Genomic DNA, 21,385 nt, shown 5'->3' with positions numbered 1-21,385 from the left:
CTATGTGACCTGTAACAGGGCTAACATAACATCCTTCACAATTGTGAAGGAGTATCACACCTGACACAATTATATAGCAAACAAACTCATGAATATTTATTTTTGGCAGGCATATGTCTGCTCGAAAAAGTCCTTTAGTAGGGATCAGAAATATAGTGGTATCAACAACTAGTTATTCTGCAAAACACCTCATCATACACCTTGTGCAAAACGTACACCTTTGAAGAACTATTCTTGTGCATTTGACATGTGTTAGCATTTATGTTGATGCCATAATTTGCTGCTGTTAGAAAAAAAGTGTTAACATGACAAACTTAAAAAATAACTTACCCACTGGATGCTGCTGTTGGGCTCTCAACTGCCCATCAAGCTGGAGATAGGCTACCACAGGAATACGGGCCATTAGAGGGTCAGGGTGCAGCGTACTCGCTTCACGTGTTGGGAGGAATAGCCAAGCTGAACTTTATCTGACTTTCTGATCTAGCATCGTAGGCCCTCCCATCTCTTCCTGCAGGGGAGGCTGTGCCCCTTGAAGATCCCCATGTTCCGCACCTTCTTCACAGTGGCCTTCGAGATGGTCTTCTTTTCATGGGAGTTGACCTGTATGGGTACGAAAAAAACAAAATTTGTGACTTTTTTCTTCTTATTGATGTTACACAATTTTGAGAAACCAATCACAAGCAGTTTTTATTATTAATAAAAAAACATCTGGTATGAACCTGTTGAGTACCCCTATCCCTTGACATGTCCTTATTTTACAAATCCAGCCCAGTGACATTTAGGCCATTGGTCTCCAACATTTTCCGTAGTGTGAACTAATTCTGATCAGTGAAAATCATTGTGAGCTACTAAAGGCTACACGACTTGCGCATTGTTACCAGACACCCCACGCCCAGCTTTATTGACTTTAAGGCCAATGTCCATAGAGCCAGATACTATGGTTTGAACAAAATACTAAGACCAAGGGCACGATGAAAGGTCTGCCATGTGTGTCAGTGAGAGCGCGTTTTTTGGGGATGTATGAACATGTGTGCATATGAATGGTAGATATTGCAGCAGGTGACTGAAAGCCTGTGTCGTATGTACTTGCAGCACAGGGCATACCTTTCCCTATATGTTGCACGGTTACATGTATAACACAAACATACCATTTATTTTTAATTGGAGAAATGAAAAATGCATAAAAATATTCTGCAAACAAGTTCATAATATGAAACATTTGTCTGCACTTCAAATTTCTCTCATCAAAAATAAATGGCTGCATTTCTCCATCAGACTTATGGCATAGTGTCTATTGGCCACTGGGAGTAAGGGGCCTGCTGTTTGTAATGGCAACACTTTGAAATGTGAGAAAATTGAAATGAAGAGGTCACTGAATCATTTAAGTAACTTTCCATTTCAGTCATGTTACATTTTAAAGAATTCATAAACATAATTTTGTTCACAGCTCTAATTTTGAGTTGACCAAAGACTTTTAGTTGGGAATAAATGACATCAATGCTTCCTTCAAGTGTTCACCTCTGTGCACCCACCCTGGCTCATAAATCTGTTTGAGGACTGCTCATTATCAGGCCCATGCTGTTTGCAGCATGATGATAATAATGTAAAATTAACCTAACATTCCCTTAATTTCAAAAGGAAGTTATGACCTTGTGCTTATTTTAAAATTAACTCAAGGCTGTGAACTACTCTAAAGGTGTCAAGGAGTTACTGGTAGCTTGCAATAGACTGATTGGACACCTGATCTGGGATAGTACCAAACAAAAATATTTTTAATGAGTATGTAAAAAATATATAAATATATGTTAATCGGTACAGCAAATATAATATATTTTCTATATTTACATAATGGTAAAGTTGTACATTGCACATGAAATCATAAGATAGATATATATATGTGTGTGTGTATATATATATATATATATATATATATATACATATATATATATATATATCACGACCACAATCCTGATTATCAAGAGTTGCGCATAACACAACCAGGAACGGACCACCACGCAGATGAGGTTTCTTCAGTGTGCGTATATTTTCCCCTTCACAGCAACATGACGCGTTTCTCCGGGTTTACCCGGGCTTGATCACATGACATGTCAAGACCTTCTTGTGTTTAAATAAAGTTACAAGCATGAAAAACTCCTCCCATTTGTTTCATAAAGATGGAAAACAGACTATGTATGTATGAAAATATGACAGTGATGAGCTTACAATACAACTTCGAATAGAAAAATGTTCCCTGCTGGTAATCTTTTAACAATTTTCTATTGTAGCTATATGCCATTCATAAATATTTAAATAAATAAATAAATAAATATTTAAATAATCAATTCTTTAAATATTCCAATATTTAGGGCATCTACAATATCCAAAAAATGTTTCCCTTTCTTTTCAGAATACAGTGCAAGTGCCCAACATATAGTAGCATTGATATCATCACATTATCATAAATCTATCAAACCTACATATCTATGAAAAAGGAGTAAAGTGCTTAGTACAAAACATGTGCAAATTTAACTTCACATACATAAATAAATAAATACAAATGCTAGCTCACTATTAAAACCATAGATCACCTGCATAATATATGTGCAAATTGTTTAATGCAAAGTGAAACGACGCCTAAGTTTGACTGTTAATGAGTCATCTTAATATCAAATGCTAATGCAATATTATTTTGTAATGCCAGAATAAGTTTTCTACTTCATGAAGTACCATTTTACTAAAGGATTTAAACGTGCAAAATTGAGCAGAGTGTGTACATTGCTGATGTATAATAAATATGTGCAAAACAGATATTCAACAGTTCATCAAACATCATCAGTACACTGTGTTAAAAACTGAGATAATAGATAAATATATAAATACACCCAAGATCAACAAGAATCGGAACCTCATATCTCACAGACACCAAATAAAAAAAAACAGTAAAGCCAAGTTAATAGTAAAACCAGTAAGAAATCCGATAAAATGCAAGACTAAAATTCCGATAAACATTGATCACAACTGATATATATATATATATACATATATATATATATATATATATATATATATATATATATATATATATATATATATATATATATATATATATATATATATATATATATATATTACCTACTGGAGTTATTGTTAGGACCTAGTTACTATAGGAATATGGTAACATTCTATTCGTAATAACTTTGGGGCCGATTGATGAATCTTCGTGAAAAATTCAAAACTAATTCTTTGTTGAGATCAGCTCCTATGTTGAAAGTCTGAGGGTGATTTGTCAAGGGGGGGCCGAGAAAAAAGAGGGGTCCCATCTTTTCAATGTTAATTTCCATAGGAATCTTTAGACAAGGCTACAGGGCGAACGGGTGAAAGTAATTACCCCAAATTTGGCATGGAGAAGGGTCTTGGTCTAGAAAGCACGCTTTTGTTTATTTGGTGTAAATCCGTTCAGTAGTTTTTGAGAAGTATCAAAATTTACAGATATCGATATTTGGGAATTCTGCCATCTGATTGGCTGAGGCGTTACGAGCACGAGCTTGCTGCTGATTGGCTGCGAGCGCTGAGAGCATTTGCAACTAGGAAATTTTGGCCACCATTTTGTGATTCCGTTGAAGCGAGTAAGGGGAAAAAAGGGGAAAAAATGTGGGAAAGAGGAGGGTAGGGGCACTGTATCCTTTGTGGGGTGTTTAGGGTGTGCTATAGAGGGGGAGCGAAGTGAACTAATCATACCTACCAGTGTGAAAGTTCTAGGCTATGAAAATAAAGTGAGATATTGGCTAGTGTGTGATGTTTCTAAGGTGAGCTTGTGCGTGACTCGAGGATTAAAGCGTGAGCCCACACTGTGTGTCTTATGCTGTGAAGTCATGTGCCCTGGCCGCTGCAGTACAGTTGTGGAAGTAGTGTCAGCATGTGTTTATACCTACTAGGATGAGCTACTGAACCGTAGTGGTGTGAAAGTCGTGGGTACGGAAAATATGTAAGGTATTGTCTAGAGTCTCATGGAAGGAGGAAGTGTTGGCCGCCATTTTGTTATTCCGTTGAAGCGAGTAAGGGGAAAAAAGGGTGAAAAAAGTGGGAAATAGGAGGGTAGGAGCACTGTAACCTCTGTGGGGTGTTTAAGGTGTGCTATAGAGTGGGTGCGAAGTGAACTGATCATACCTACTGGTGTGAAAGTGCTAGGCTACGAAAATTAAGTGAGGCATTGGCTAGAGTGTGATGCTGCTAAGGTGAGGTGGTGCGGGACTCGGGGATTAGAGCGTGAGTCTAAATTGTGTGTCTTATGCTGTGAAGTCATGTGCCGTGGCCGCAGCAGTACAGCTGTGGAAGTAGTGTCAGCATGTGTTTATAACTACTAGGACGAACTACTGACCCGTACTGGTCTGAAAGTTCTGGGGTACGGAAAATATGTGAGGTAGTGTGTAGAGCCTCATGCTGCTAAGCTGAGCTGGCCGCTGTGCCACATCTGTGCAAGTAGTGTCAGCATATAGTTATAGCTACTTGGAGGAACTTTTGTTTCGAACATTGTAACTTGTGTATGGTGCTTAGGGGGTGTTATATAGGGAGTGCGAAGGTAAATTTGTGTGTATGAAATGAATTTGGTATTTGGAAAGTGGAAAGCACTGACTCCTACGGGTCTGATGGCGCTGGGGGCATAAGGTGATATGCTGCTGGAGTTGGGTATAAAGCTGATGAACTACTGACCCCTATTGTGAACTTTTAATATGCACGTGCCGTTGAATGTTCGATAAAATATTGCAAAAGTATATCGTTAGGTTAAAAAAAAATGATGAACTTTTAATCTGCCGGTGTCGTAGAAGGTTCCAGAAAGTGTGGTGATAAAATAGGTTGAAATCGTGACCTGTATGTGGCACGGAATAATAAGTAGCTTTTCGGAAGGAAAATTCAAAATTAACCAATGGAGGTAAGTTTTGGGTATATCGTTGAAGGAATGAAGTATTCTGATTTGTTCTTTACATGTATTTATGCGTGGAGCGACAGAGAAATTGTGCCATTCCTGGTTTCATTCTTGATGAAGTCGGAGCTTTACATGTACTATGTGAGGAAGAGAGAATTGTATGTGTGTGCCATTTGAAATCTGGATAACAACTACAAAGGTGAGTTAGAAATGAACAAGATGTGTTATGTGTTTTATAGTATTGATTAAGTATTTGAGGTGATGTTTTCAATTTTGAAAGTATTTTTTATTTCAAAGTAATATAGTGTTAGTAAAGTGTGGTGTTTGATATTGGTTATGAAATATGCATAAAATTTGAGCTGTTGTTATATAAGTATTTTATATATGTTTAGGATTTTTTCACAGAGAAGAAGTGTAGTTTGTCATCTTTATAGGACTGTGTTATTTTGAAAATGAGGTACAGCGTTAATTTGAGTTTGCAATGTATTTGGGGAGATAAAGAAAATATCGCACGTTTGCAACTGATACTTTTTGTGGAAATAGTGGGGTGGGGGTGGTGGTAGGAGACGTATGTGTTATAAAGTTAAAAGTGATAAAACGAAATGCAGAAATGTTATGTGGGCAGGTTGTGATCTTATTTCTGACACTGAGAGGTAGGTTTGAATGTAAGTCAGGGTAGGTTGTTGCACAGTGGGGCCTTATACAGTGTTTGGAGATTACATGGAGAGGAGCTGGAGATAGGAAAAGTGATACGTTCCTTTTATATGTACGCATAGTTTGAATCATGTGATCCTAAGTTGAGATATAATATGAACATGGTTTCTGGTTTGCATTTGGGTATAGTTAATAGTTTTTGTAGTTTCTGACTAGTGAATAATAAGGTAGATATACTAAAATATATGGTAGTAAACTTATTAATAATTGTCTGTTCTTATGGAATAGAAGTAGTTGGGGAGTGCTTCTTTAGAAGAGATGTTTTATAAATGTGTGAGAGATAAAAAAAATGTAAATGTGCGGTATATTTTCTGTATGACTTTGTTGACATTAGAGAACTACATGTGATTATAAGTGATACTATTTGTCAGGTTGTGTCGCTGTGGCGGATATATGTAGGTGTTGAAGTGGTTCGTGTTTTACTGATGGTGAGCTTCACTATCCCTTTTGAGACACTCGTCAATGTATTCATTCCATTTAATATCTTTAATATAGATACAGTAAAGGGACTGTATATCAAAAGTTTGGGAATTAGAACATTGTTTACTCTCCCCATGCCCTGCTATACACTCTACAGAGTGTTTAAACGACTTTTGTAACCTATAGATGTCTAGCTAGTAAAGGTGGTGTAGTTCGACTGGGCCCATTTATAAACCGTGCTATGGGATGGTTTATATTGTACCCGCCAATTTGCATGTTTGAATACTTTTTGCTGATAAGTGTTCCGGCAGACACTTGTTAAAATTAACGTTGTATATGGGTATAGTGGCGCTATTAGGAATGGGGGGGGGTTTCTGTTTGATTTCGTACTGTTAAGCAAGGGCAGGGGTGGGTATGGGGGAGGTAGTTATGTTGCTGTTTGAAACACAGAATATAGTAACGTGGATCACTGGGGGCACTTATAAAGGGCCATATGGCATGGTATATGTTTTACCCGCAAATTTGCATGTTTTAATACGTTTTGCTGATGAGCTTTTCGGGAGACATCTGTTGAAATTAAGCCTCTGTATGGCTATAGTGGCGCTTCTACGTTTGTGGGGCTCTTTCTTTTATTGCGCAAAGTTAAGCAAGGGCGGGTGTTGAGGTGGTGTAGTAGTACTGTGACTATTCATAAACCGTCTGATGGTATGGTGTATGTGTGAGTTGCAAAATTGCAGGTTTTAATAGCTTTTGCTGATGAGCGTTCCGGCAGACACCTGTTGACATTACGTCTATGTATGGCTATAGTGGCGGTAACGGGAGTGCTGGGGCTCGTTGTTTGATTTCGTAAGGTTAAGCAAGGTATGGGTGGGGTGGGGGAGGTGCGTATGTTGCTGATTATAAGACGGACATTTGTAACATGGGCATGTGTTTTTAGTAAAGGTAATGTAGTTTCACTGGGCCCATTTATTAACCGTGCTATGGTATTGTTTGAATACTTTTTGTTGATAAGTGTTCCGGCACACACCTGTTAAAATTAAGCCTGTATATGGGTATAGTGGCGCTACTAGGAATGGTGGGGGTTTCTTTTTTATTTTGTACGGTTAAAGAAGGCCATGGGTGGTTGTGGGTGTGGGGGAGGTGGGTATGTTTCTGATTAAAACACAGAATATAGTAACGTGCAGATGTCGAGCTAATAAAGGTGATGTAGTACCACTGGGAGCACTTATAAAGTGCCCTATGGCATGGTGGTATATGTTTTACTCGCACATTTGCATGTTTTAATACGCTTTGCTTATGAGCTTTTCAGAAAGTGGGAGTGCTTTAAAAGGGGGGGGCAAAGCTCTTAAAGGGGTGTGGCATATGCAAGATGGACCGTGGTCTAAATCAAAATAAGTATCATTGTGTGCTTTAGAAAATCCTCTCCAATTATCCTACGTTTGGAAAAAAACATTCTTTAAAGGATTTCCCTTCCTTCTACAACATGGGTAACGTAGCGTGATGTCTCCAGTTCTCAGTAGTGAGCAAAATAAGCATGCATACATCGATGTGCATGCTCTCACTGGAGTGCAATAAAAAAAAACAATTGACCATGTTTGCGTGGGCCGAAAATACTATTTACTATGTTTGCGAGGGCTGAAAATAGAGCCTGATAGAGACCCTTTAGGAGGTTCCTTGAAAATAAGTTCTGGTCCTCAGACCCAGCCTAATTAAAGCCCAACATTCATCTATCCTAAGCACTGCGCCATCCAACCATCTTTTAATTAATGCATACATTAATGCATACATTCCTACTTATATACATACATACATCTGTTCCTGCACTTATCTTAAGCATCTATGAGCGCAATCGCCTATTGTAAGCACTGTGTCATTCATGCAGCCATACGCCTATATATCCATAGATACATCTGTCCCATACCCAATCCTATCGTAAGTACTGGTCCCTGTATTCATTTATCCTTCCATTCATACATTGATACATCCATCTATGTATATACGCATTGATGCATCTGGCCATGCATCTACTCACCTTTTATTCAACTATACCTTCTTATTTTCGGGCATCGTCCACCCCCTATCCTAAATAGGACGTATTACACTCATCCATCCAGCCTGTTAAGGGGTCGAAAAGGTTTGCGAAAAGCATTGACAGGCAGATTATTTTATAAAGAATAACAAAGCTTTGAGTTGCTCTTTGTGGAGAATACTTCACCATCCTTCTCTGGTGGTGTTTTAAAGGAAGGTACATATAGCGAAAGAAATGTAAAGGAGCTTTTAAGTGTAAGACGTTAATTTAGAAACATAACGTTTTGTCGAGTTGTATATAGGTACACTGTTTAAAAATGGCCATGACTGACAGATACTGAATACCTGTAGTTCTTACATTTGAGAAAGTTTACCAGAGAGGTAATTTGGGGTGGTGAGAACCTTGATTTCTATATTTCCATGTGAAGTACAGTATAGGAATATAAAAGTAAGTGGAAAGCTTTTATGTTCATATTAAAGAGGGGGTGTGAGAACTAAGTGAGGCAGGCAAAGCGTGTGTTTTCGCAGCCCTAAAACAAGAGAATGTGTAAGGTCAGAGCAGGTTCGTGCTGGAGTTGCTTGCTTGTGGTCGTTTCAAGAGGAGCAACCAGAGTGAAATTTCGGGGGAGCCTAATTTTTTCAGCAATACGCAGAGTGGGGATGTAGGGGCTGTAAAAAGGGGTGAAAAAGAACAGAGTCTTCTTTACCAAAAAATGATCTTTTGTAAACCTGTGAAGTACTCGGGTGCGGCTGTGTGTGTGCGCTCAAGAAGCTGTTTGAAGGAGTCCGGGGCAATGGGCGATGCGTGCCTGGTGGTGTGTTTGCTAATTACCCCACGATGATGTTGCTCCTGCGTTGCAAAAAGAGAAGGGAAATTCTGAGAGAAAAAGAGTCTTTTTAAAGGATTTTCCTTCTCCTACAATGCGAGTCACCTGGCATGATGTCTGCACTTCTAAGTAGTGAGTAATGTGCATGCTCTCACAGTCTCACTGCAGTGCAATAAAGAAGAAAAAAAAGGAATGAGGTTTGCGAGGCCCGAAAGCAGACCCCCATAAAGACCTGTTTCGAGGCCACCTAAAATAAAGTGCTGTTGCTCAGACACCCACAGACACCCCCCCGCACATAAAACCGGGGGGGCAGTGTTATGTTTGGAAAGTTGTAGATAAAATTGTAGGCTAATAATGGTAATTTTTGTATGTGCTTTTTGGTTGATAATATCATCTTAAGTACATAGATTAAAATTTTTAAAAATACTATCTATAAAGTTGTCTGTGGTGGGTTGCAGAGAGAGTGGTGTGGGGTGGTGGGGTGCGGCGGAGAGGTGAAAAGTACGAGGTAGTGCAGTTACATATAAATTGTAAAGGTGTTTGTAAATAATTTAAAAAAAATTGCTGTATGTTCTATGGCACTACTTGTCATGTTAGTGCTGCTCTGTCGTGTTCAATCACGTTGCAGCACTGGGTGTGGAAGTCGTTAGTGGAAGTTTTGTAATTGTATGTTATAATTTTAACATAGTGAACAAATGTGAAAAATAATTGAATCTATTTTTTTTTTCAGAAAAATATTTCGTTTGAATTAAAATTTGGAAATGCCAAGAAGAAGTTAAAAAAAAAAAAAGAGAAGAGAAGAAAAATATATATTTGTGCAAAAGGCAAAAGCTTGTATTTGGAAAAAATGGGAGGAGTACAGAAAAACTTTGTTCTACTATAAGTATAAGATGAAAAAAGGATCACACAAGAGGAAAAATAGGGATTTTTCAAGTAAGGTGAAGCAGAGTTCAATTTCAAATACCACGAAAAGGAAAGATGATAAAGAAATAGTATCTGTTACTCGGAGACAAAAGGAGTTTCATGAAGATCGTCAGAGACTTTTTCGATCTCGAGTGAGTCAGAATTCAATGAAAGAATGCTTCAAATATAAAAGGAATGTTTTTGAATTGAAAGAGAAACAGCGTATTGAAAGGATAGTGGATAGTGCTTACAATTTAAAACAGAAGTTATTCATTGTGATTTTGAAGAGAGAAAGTATTAACCGAACGTTAAGTTGTTGCAAGGACTAGATCTATGTCACGTAAGAAAATATACTGAGAAGTATGGGCATTCTCTGGCTTGTCTTTGAAGAAAAGTTTGTAAAAGTGTTTTTTATCAGTTGAGGATGTTAGCAGTATGTTATTCAGAAATGCGGAAGTTTGTGAGCAAAGTGTACTATATAAAAAGTTCTGCATTATTTTTAAGTGAACTGAGTACAAGTCTTTTATATGCTTCTTTATTAGTTGTTCAACAAAAGTGTGATGATATTGAAATGCGATATATTGGTTCAGAGGAGCAGTCCATAGAACGTGAAAGTTTGACAATTACAGATGTTGGAGGAGATGGGAAAGTGATTAGCACTGATCAGTTTGAAGAAGAAAGTGGAAAGTTTAATGTAGTGTGGTGTGAAACACGAGACTATGTGTGTGTTTGTTGTCGACGTACTGATTATAAAAGTCAAAGTAGGAATGTTGATTTGTATTTGAAAAGTGAAAAGGAGAACAATGGCAAGTGGGTTGAATTTACAATTTACTTGTTGGTGGAAGGTCAATTTGAGTTAGGTAGTGATCAACGTATATGTAAATATTGTTATAACAAATTAGAAGAGAACAAAATGCCTTTTAGAGCAGTACATATTAACTTAGAATTAGTAGCTATCCCGGAGGAACTGGCAGAATTGAATACCTATGAGTCTGTTCTAATTCAATGTGTTAATTCTTTTCAAACAATAATTCGGATGGAGCCTAACACATGTACACTGTCATCAACAGACTTGCAAAGAGGTTTGAAGGAAGAGTGGTATACTTACCTTTGGATTTTAAGAAAAATATTGAAACTATTGCTGGAGTGAAAGAGGAAAATTAGTCAGTAGTCATTCTAGTAAATGTTGTAGTAACAAAAAGTCAGAAAATATGGAAAGATTTTGTGGGTGTTAATAAAGTTGAAAAGGATATCTTATATGTTATAGAGAACAATATTTATTACAAAACTGTAAATGTGGGTGAACAGGTAATAAGTTTAGAAGATGAATCTTGTTGATCGATATTCTGAAGCTGCAATCGGTACAGGTGGATCATTATACCGTCCACCTCCTCCTGTAGGAAACAGCTGTGGAAAATAATGATCTTCCAAGGTTTTCTCCCATACACTTATTGGAGTTCCCTGTGCTTTTTTCATTTCAAATAACTCAATTCTGCTTCCTATTACTTCTTTTGAATGCAAAGGACATATTATGTAATGTTCATAAATATCTTCAGTCCTTCACTTGTCCACTTTCTCTATTTGACCACTTGAAATTTCAGATTATATTCTGAAAATCCTAGATTTCGACAGTGCATTTTATACATATTTCACCTTTTTATTATTATTATTACTTTATTTCGGCCAATTTGGCCATAAAAGTCACATACATACATTTAAAAAAAAACCAAACTGTATACATAGCAGCAATTTAAGAAAATAGTGCATAGAAAATGAATACCTTAATACAATTCATTTCATTTCAATTTTTAAAAATATTTAAAAATACTAAAAATGTAAGAGTCTTATAAACATATACACATTCCCAACTCAAAGTACCTGACCTTGTTTCTTACGAGTTATGTAGACAGAGTATAGAAATTTACTTATGCTAAATACAATGTACTGGGTTGAGTTACTTTTCATGATCCTAAAGGCTATAGCGCAGGACCTGGTTCCCAAAAGGTTACACATTGGTTTTAACCATTTCTTTCTAGCATTCATGTAGGCGCTACAAACAAAAAACATATGAGCCTCATTCTCAAAACAGACATTGGAACACATAGGGCAACACCCCTTTTTAACATTTACTCCTCCCAGTCTTTTTTGTGCCCATCTTTCAGTGTTGTAATTAAGCATAAGTATCCCATATCTGAACTTTAAGTAAAGGGTTTTTGCAATGGGAGGCTCTATCTCGTCCAGGAATGGTTCAAAGCGGAACTCATCCTTAAATGACAGAAAGAACTGGACAGCGGAGCCTACACTAATTCCATCCACTAAATTTCTGTTCATGTGGGTCCAAAAAGCTCGCTTAACTATTAATTTAGAAGAGGTGGGCAGTTTGTCAGGAGCCTCCCACATAGAAAATAACCCTAGAAGTGTAAACCATTTTTTGATATGCACTAGCCATTGGATGGAATTAAAAGAATCAAGAGTCATCAGTTCATGTAGACCATTTCTATATTCTATCAATTCCGGGGTAGACCAGAGCCTAACCCAGAATATCAATGGTCTTAAGATAGCTAGATGGTCTGTTCTCTTAAAGTTCAGGTCCAGTTGGAGCGGTAGAAGAGGTGTACTATTAGGGACCCTTACAGAAGCACGCATGAATTTGTTGTCCAAATTTTGAAAGCTATTCTTGGCCCATGCGCCCCATATCTCTGCTCCATATAACACAGCAGATTGTATTTTAAATTTAAAAAGTTCTAAAACAGGGGTTACACTTTTACTCGTGCTAGTATTCATTTTACATAAAATTGGTTTAACATTTTGGGCATACGTTATCTTGCTTTTCTCGATTTGGGCTTTCCAACTTAGTTTGGAATCGAGCACAACACCCAGATAGGAGAAGTTTTCCACAATATCTAGTTTTTGGCTATTCAGGGTTAAAGACCCTCTATCTGGCATACTGGGATTTAATGACATGCATTTTGTTTTGTCAGCGTTGATTTCCAGGCCCTTTATCTGACAGTAGCGACTGAAGGAATTAAGGAGTGCCTGGAGGCCCTTTTTTGTTTGAGATATCAGTAAAGTATCATCTGCGAAAAGCAACGCAGGCACCCTTTCACCATTGAGCTGCGGCGAATCGTTAACACAGACATTCAAATAAGCAGGGGCATCATTAATGAACAGCGAAAACAAGGTAGGGGCCAGGACACATCCCTGGCGAACCCCACGTTCAATCGGAATATTGCGTGTCAACTCGCCATTAGGGCCCCACCTAATGTTTGCAAAGTTGTCAGCGTGCAGCTCAACTATTTGGGCTAGGAGACATCCCGGTAGACCCATTTCTCTTAGAGTTTTCCAAAGTAGACTGCGTGGGACAAGATCGAATGCAGCCCTCAGGTCAACGAAGGCAACATATAGGTGACCTTTTTTAATGTGCACGTACTTCCAAATCAGGCAGCAAAATCGAAAAATTTGGTCAGTAGTGCTGGTCCTACTCCTAAACCCAGCTTGAAATTTGGAAATTATATTCGAGTCTTCCAGCCAGTCGTTGATCCTGAATAGCAAGTGTTTAGCATATAATTTTTGGAGCGTGTCCATCAGACTAATGGGTCTGTAGTTAGAGGGTATCAATCTATCCCCCTTTTTAAATATTAACACAACCTCCGCTGCACGCCAGCTATCAGGAAAGTTGCAATTTGTTGATAAAGCATTAAAAAGGCGGTTCACATATGGAGCCCAAACGTCAACTTCATGTTTATAAAGATCCCCCGGTATTTTATCAGGACCAGGGGCTTTGGTGTTTTTAAGTTCGTTGATCGCCCTTACTGTCTCATCCAGTGTAAAATTGAGGGGTTCAATAATGGGAGATTCAATAAGGGGGGGGCACCATAAACTCCCTTTACTGTCACCATCATATTGTTTATAAAGATTTGTAAAGTGAGTTACCCAGGTCATCTCATCCAGGAATACATCTTTTACAACTCTCCCAGCATGCCCCCCATTAGCCACCAGCCTCCAGAAGCCGATATTGTCATTAATTTTTGCTGCAGCTAACATTTCAGCCCAAATTGATTCTTCCCATAGTCTTTTAGATGATTTAAGTGTGCGTTTGTATTCAACCCTTGCAAGATTAACTTCTTCTTTTGCCTTATTTTTAATGGCAAGCAATAAATTTCTTTTAGCAGTCCTACACGAGTGGTCATACCATAACTTCCCGTGATTAGCCACTCTTATAATTTGTTGTTTTTTTCTCGGCATGTCTGATAAATACGTTTTTAATTCTGAAAAGAAGATTTTGTGGAGATCAACAAAGTAATCAAGATGTTCAGGTGAGAAGCCATGGTCAACTGTGTGTGCAAACGTTTGCTCAAAAAGAGAGTAGACCAACGCTAAGGCCTTACCATCCGCCAGAACGCGTGGCCATCTTACTGCACGTCTGTTGTTGTTTATATGAACGTCCTCACACGTGCTTACAGTTGATGTTGTGATAGTATCACTAACCAAATTCATATTGATGTAAAGTTCCAAAGGATAGTGATCGCTTTCCCCCCTGCTTACTACTTTCAGATCGATCAAAAAATGCCAGAGGCTAAGAGAAACAAGTACAAAATCTAGATTGCTTTTAGCTTTAGAGAAGGTTGGTTGTTTTTGCAAGTCCGATGGGAGACGGCCATTTCCTGCTCTCAGGCCGTGGTCTGCAGTGAGTCTTAATATTTGGCTGGCCAATGTAGAGTATTTAACAGATTTTGAGGTACCAAGCTGGGGGATATTATACGCTTGGTCCTCATCTTCAAACACATCAGAAATGCCCGGAACAGGTTCATAATTACAATTTAGGTCTCCTCCCAAGATGACTGGGATATCTCCAACTACGTTTTTCAAGAGGAGATCCAGGGCTTCAAGTGTTGGTGAGACCTTGGAATGACCAATCGGTCTGTTATAAACATTAATGATGTAGCATCCGTTTCCACAGGGTGGAGTAACCCTTAGGGCCAAGATATCGGGAGAGCCAGTGTCAACAAGATCAACCTTCATGGCCAAGGTGATTTTTAACCAAATTAAAAGGCCTCCCGATGGTCTTCCTCGATCGGACTGTACTGCCTCAATACCATAGGTTTTGAATCCAACCCGATGTGGAACTTCTGTTGCCCAAGTCTCTTGTAACAGACAAATGTCACAGGTGTCAATATAGTCTGCACAGTCAGGATCTTTTAAGTTCTTACAAACACCTGCGATGTTCCAAGATAGGATGAGTAGACGAGGTGATAGACTCTGAATATCATGGGAGGGATTGACTACGCCCTGTTTAGATAAAATGCCTAGCTGAGAATTTAGCATATCTTTCTCTGCATCCCTGACTCTTTCTTTCACTACGATATTATGTCCCCCAACCGGTCCATCCTTAGCTTTGCTATAGCATACATTTCCAACTTTGTAAGATAATTCCACTTTCTGGGGGTTTGAAATGGTCCTATGCATCCTAACCTTAATGGTCTGATCTTCATTATGCAAATGTAGGACATTTTTTAGTTTGGAATTACCTATGTCCATGCTACAGAAGGTGTCATATAAATTAGAGATGCAGTCAGGCATAGTGGCAAGTCAATCGACGGCGTCAAGGCAACTGAATCTATTGAAGGTGGTAATGCCAGACCACATATTATAATCACCCTGTCTAGCCAAGTTGGGAGCACTGCCATAATAATGGTTGACATGGTTCCACTTGGGGACATGGTGAATGGGTCTAGGTAAGGGGTAGAAAAATGATAGGGGTCTAGCTTCGATGGCAGGATTCACACCATACGATTTCCAATTGCATATTAGTTCAGCACTTCGGGGATCTTCGAAGGATATGACAATACAATCACCCGTGGTTGATTTGGCCGTTGGCCCTACCCATGGTACCCTCCTAACCATAAGGATCTTGCTTTTCATCTGGTTAGGAATAGGTTTGTATTTGTCTAGCCAAAAAATCACTTTATTTTTTAAAGAATGGAAATTTTCTTCATATTGGCTATCCAATTCTGGTACCCCTGTGAGGACGACTACAAATGGACTAGCGTCTGGGGGCAGATCTATATACCCTCCTCTAAAGTTACTGTACATATGGCTCGGGGGGCCGTTTAACTTATGAGTGGTATTTATAGAAGATTTATCTGGCAGGGGTTGATTGCTTACAGAGCTAATATGGGAAAATACAGGCGGATTAGATCGAGATTTATTTGGGACTAATACGCTCTGAATGGAGGAATGGGTAGAGGGAACAATTGGTAGTTGAGAAATCTTACTATGTGCCTGCTTTTTCTGTGGAAATTTACTAGTAGCATTTACAGCAGTAAAAGTTGGGGGAGTTGGATTGGGTTTATCTTTAATACTACTAGTTGGTTGTTTGGCATTAGTATTCCCTACTATCCCCTCCTTTTTTTGCTTCACAATCGATGAATATGTGTTTGTTGTTAAGACCGGGGCGGGAACTGGAGTTTGTTGGATGGTTCTAGGCACATCAGTGCAATTAAGGCTTAAACTTGACAAAGTGATAATGCTTTTCTCAACTTCAAGTAGTTGGTTCTCAATGTCAGTAAGCCTGGCTTCTAGTGGTTTGAGTAGTCTCTTTAGTGTCTCCCACACTATTTTTAAAAATTCTTCTTTTCCACCATCTTGATCTGCCATATCAGACGAGACTCTTTGCCCCTCGCTAGCTGAATGTTCAGACATGCTGATAGAAATTTGTTCGTCTAAGATAGCATTAGTATTTTCTACAAGTGCTGGGGCTACATCATGTACAATGTCAGTTGTTACAATAGGCAAACTTGATGATCCCCCCGTGATATTATGGCTAAGGGCTACTTTTGCTTTTTTCCTAGCGAAAGCGGTTAGGTGTTTGCGTTTTCTTTTGTGCTTTGATGCAGCCTTGGCAGATGGCTTGCCTTTATTGGACTCTATCTCAGCTATTTGCTGACAGGGCTCCTCATTTGTGATATCCTCAGCACTCTCCTTTGGAAAATTCAGCAGTGATAGGCTTCCAGTTTCGGCTCTGACAGAAGGCCCAGGAGGTTCCTGATAAATATGAGGAGTTGTTTCATCTGATGTTGAGTGAACCTCAGCCGAGATTATAATTGGTTTTGTGCCAATAATGCGGTCAGGCGTTTTGGAGGTTGCAATGCTACCTAGAGAAGATTTTTTTCCAAGTGCAAATTCAGATGAGAGCCTCCTAGCACTCTCAAGTTCTATTGAGACTTTGTGCTGAAGTTTGGTTATTTCATTGTCAATTGAGACATTAGTCCTGGTGATAAAATCATCTAGGGTGCCTGTAGCCCTTTTAGAGAACTTAGAAGCCTTACTCCTTGTTTCACGCGAGAACATTGTGTACGAGGGATTTTACAATTATATGTAAGTAGTGTAAAAAGGCCAGCTAATATGACACAAAAATTAAAAGCCAAGAGGAATGGCCCGGTCCGGTCTTACACGGTCTCTAACGGCCTAAAACGGCCCTGTCTTTGCCCGTCTTCGCCCGGGCTGCGTCCCGCGCTGCGGGAGTAGGATGTTGTTATGAAGCCTCAGGAGGGCGGGGGGCGGGCCAGCAGGGAGAGCGGACCGGAAGCTCTCCGTCGGTCTAGCAGGGGCTTCTGGTAGTTGAAGTCCCCGCACGCTCGCAGCCCCGCTGCAGCCACACGCCTGATGCCGCTCCTCCTCCCCAATGCCTCAGTGCTCCTCACAAGCGCCAGGTGTTTTCCCCTCCTCAGCACAGGCGAAGGGGCACCCGCGAAGCGGGTGCGCCGAGAGGTGGAATTGCGCCAAGTTGAAGACGGGTAAGCTGCTGTAACGTACTGCCTGTGTTATTTATCCTCCGTTTACCGTTCAGTAAAAATATAAAAGTGTCCCCTTTTTGTTTGAAAGTGATCTGTCTTCTTTGTCATATGCAGTGAACCACATACTTACAACTAAAGTTCATCAATAAGTTCTTTCTGCGAAAGAATTTGTGGAGAAACTTCAAGAAAGAGATGAAAATTTAGAAGGACACTTAATCAATTTGATGGCATGTCAACGTGGAACAAATGAGTATTGGGATTGTCGTCATGAAGAACTCAAGTGTATGTTACGGAACGTAGGTACAAGAACATGGTTTGTCTCACTTAGCTGTGCAGAGTATGCATGGGAAGATTTGCTTGACTTTCTAAGAGAAGCGAATTCCAATATAAAAAATGTTGAAATAAAGACTCCTGGTGAACTGTGCTCATTGGATGCTGTATATGTGTGCAGATATTGTAATGATAGGTTTCAACCTATAATGTCTTTTATCTGCGATAAAAGGAATACAGCTCTTGGAGAGGTTCTCGATTTCTTTTGGAGAAAGGAGTATCAAGCAAGAGGTGCACCTCATATACATATGCTACTATGGATCAAGGATGAACCTAAATTTGGGAATGATTCTGATGAAACAGTATTGTCTTTCATTGAATAGTATGTGACATGTGAGATACCAAGAGAAGAAGGAGATAGAAGCTTGAGATAGCAGGTTTTACTTTTCCAAAGTCACAGTTGTTGAAAGTATTGCAGAAGAAACTACAACTTTAAAGGAAAATTTTACACCAGATGTCGGTTTGGTTTCTCCTGTCCAGTCATTTGTAAAGGAAGAGTAAATTATTTTTTTCTTCTGTGAGGCACACAATAATTCGGAAATCTCAAAAGAATAACTACGAGTTAAAAAGAAGAGAAGTGTCAAAGTATATCAATGATTACAATCCAGTCATTTTAAAAATGTGGAATGCGAACAAGGACATTCAGTATGTTGCAGATAACTCAATTGTTGTTGCATGTTACGTTACATCGTACATAACAAAATCAGAAAAAATAGAGATGAAAGAACTGTGGGAAGAAATTACACAAGAGAAAAGCCTTAGTAAAGAATTGGACAGCTTTACTTTGAAAATGCTTTCCCACCGAGAAATTGGATTGTATGGCTGTTCAGACTGATTGTGCTCTTCAAGTTTAAATTCAAAGTCACGAGGAATCATTTGGGTAAGTTTAGGTCTTGCCTGCAAACGAAATGGAGTCTTGAAATGATTTGAAGAAACTGAAGAATTAGCAGTAAAAGAAGCAGACAGTACAGACAATCATATAACTAATATGTTGGACACGTACAAACTGAAAAGGAGTCAACATCTGGAACAGCTATGTCTTTATGAAGTACTTCAACATTACAGCTTGAAATGTTAAAGAGAATGTAAAAGAAGGAAAATATGCAGTAGTTGGATGTCATGGTTGTTTAGTAAAACATGCAAAGAGTAATCTCATAAATCACAAGAAAGTTAGTTGTGAAAGTTTAGATAAGGGAGAATTTTACTATTTAGCACTTCTGCAACTGTTTAATTCATGGTGTAGTGAAAGTGAATTATTTGGAGACTTTCACTGTTACAAAGATTTTTGTAATACATGTAAAAGTAGCGTTGCATGTACAATTTTTGCTATATATTTAAAAATGTTGAATGATGAAGTTGAACAGAAAAAGACTATTACAGCTGAAATTAGTAATGAAAGTTCTCAAGATAGTGAAACTAGTGGTCCATGTAGTCACGATCTTCTTGGACGAGCAATACTGGAAAATGAAGCAGCCATTGCTATGCATGAAGTTGAAATTGCAATGCGGTACAGCAGGTCCAAACAGTGAAACCGGGTCTTGATTCTATGATTGAGGATGTCAGAAGCTAAAGTCTGTGATAATTTCTGTGTACCCCCTCTGACCAGGTGCAATCAACTCTAGGTCCCAACAGTGGAATGGCGTCTTGATCCCACAATTGACGATGCTACAACTGCATCTGAGAGTGGAGATGAAGATACTCCCTTCGACCAGGTGCAACTAACTCTAGGTCCCAACAGTGGAACGGTGTCTTGATTCCACCATGGATGATGTCCGATATTACCTGCTGCTTGTTTTTCGCAGAACTCACTCTGTTGAGGTGCATCAAACTCTGTGCTTCCGTAGCTAACTGCTGTACAGGATTATTGGGGTTGGTTGAGTGTAGTCACTGGAGTACACCGCGGTACAGCAGGTCCGAATACTGAAACGGGGTCTTGATTCTATTATTGAGGATGTCAGAAGTTAAAGTCTGTGTTTATTTCTGTGTACCACCTTCGACCAGGTGCAACCAGCTCTAGGTCCTAATAGTGGAACGGTGTCTTGATCCCAGAATGGAAGATGTCCATTATTACTTGTTGCTTGGTTTTCATAGAACTTCCTCCGTTGAGGTGCATCAGGCACTGTGCTTCCGTAGTTGACTGTTGCACATGATTATTGTGCTTCATTGACACCAGTCAGTGGAGTACACCGTGGTACAGCAGGTCCGAACAGTGAAACGGGGTCTTGATTCTGTGATTAAGGAAGTGAGAAGTTAAAGTGTGTGATGATTTTTGTGTACCCCCTCTGATCAGGTGTAACGAACTGTAGGTTCCAACAGTGGAACGGTCTTTTGATCCCACAATGGAGGATGTTAGAACTGCATCTCAGAGTGGAGATGAAGGTACTCTGTTCGACCAGGGGCAACCAACTCTAGGTCCCAACAGCGGAATGGTGCCTTGATCCTAGAATGGATGATGTCCGATATAACCTTTTGCTGGGTTTTCACAGAACTGTCTCTGTTGAGGTGCATCACACTTTGTGCTTCTGTAGTTAACTGCAGCACATGATTATTGGGCTTGGTTGACTGCTGTCGCTGGAATAGACCGTGGTATAGCAGGTCCGAACAGTGAAACGGGGTCTTGATTCTATGATTGAGGATGTCAGAAGTTAAAGTTTGCGATGATTTCTGTGTACTCCCTCTGATGAGGTGCATCAAACTCCAGGTACCAACAGTGGAACGGTGTCTTGATCCCACAATAGATGATGTTAGAACTGCATCTGAGAGTGGAGATGAAGGTACTCCTTTTGACCAGGTGCAACCAGCTCTAGGTCCCAACAGTGGAACGGTGTCTTGATCCCACAATGGACGATGTCCAATATAATGTGCAGGTGAATTTTCAGAGGTCCTTCTGTTGAGGTGCATCAGACTTTGTGCTTCCGTAGTTAACTGCTGCACATGATCAATGGCCTTGGTTGACTGTAGTTGGTGGAGTACACCACGGTACAGAAGGTCCGAACAGTGGAACGGGGTCTTGATTCTATGATTGAGGATGTCAGAAGTTACAGTTTGTGATGATTTGTGGTACTCTCTCCGATGAGGTGCATCAAACTCTAGGTCCCAACAATGGAACGGTGTCTTGATCTGACAATGGAGGATGTTAGAACTTCATCTGAGAGTAGAGATGAAGGTACTCCCTTCGACCAGGTGCAAGCAACTGTAGGTCCCAACAGTGGAACGGTGTCTTGATTCCACAATGGAAGATGTCCGATATTACTTGTTGCTTGGTTTTCATAGAACTCCCTCCGTTGAGGTGCATCAGACTCGGTGTTTCCATAGCTAACTGTTGCACATTATTATTGTGTTTCTGTAGTGATCAAGTCCACTCAGTTCAGGTGATTCAAAGAGGTTTTAATCAACATGGTACAAGACCACAGGGAGACCATAAGTAGATCAGATCAAGACCC

Source organism: Triturus cristatus, chromosome 1_2, assembly GCF_964204655.1.
Source record: "Triturus cristatus chromosome 1_2, aTriCri1.1, whole genome shotgun sequence".
NCBI classification, from domain to species: Eukaryota; Metazoa; Chordata; class Amphibia; order Caudata; family Salamandridae; genus Triturus; species Triturus cristatus.
The sequence above is the reverse complement of the archived record's forward strand: the minus strand, read 5'-3'. Positions refer to the sequence as shown.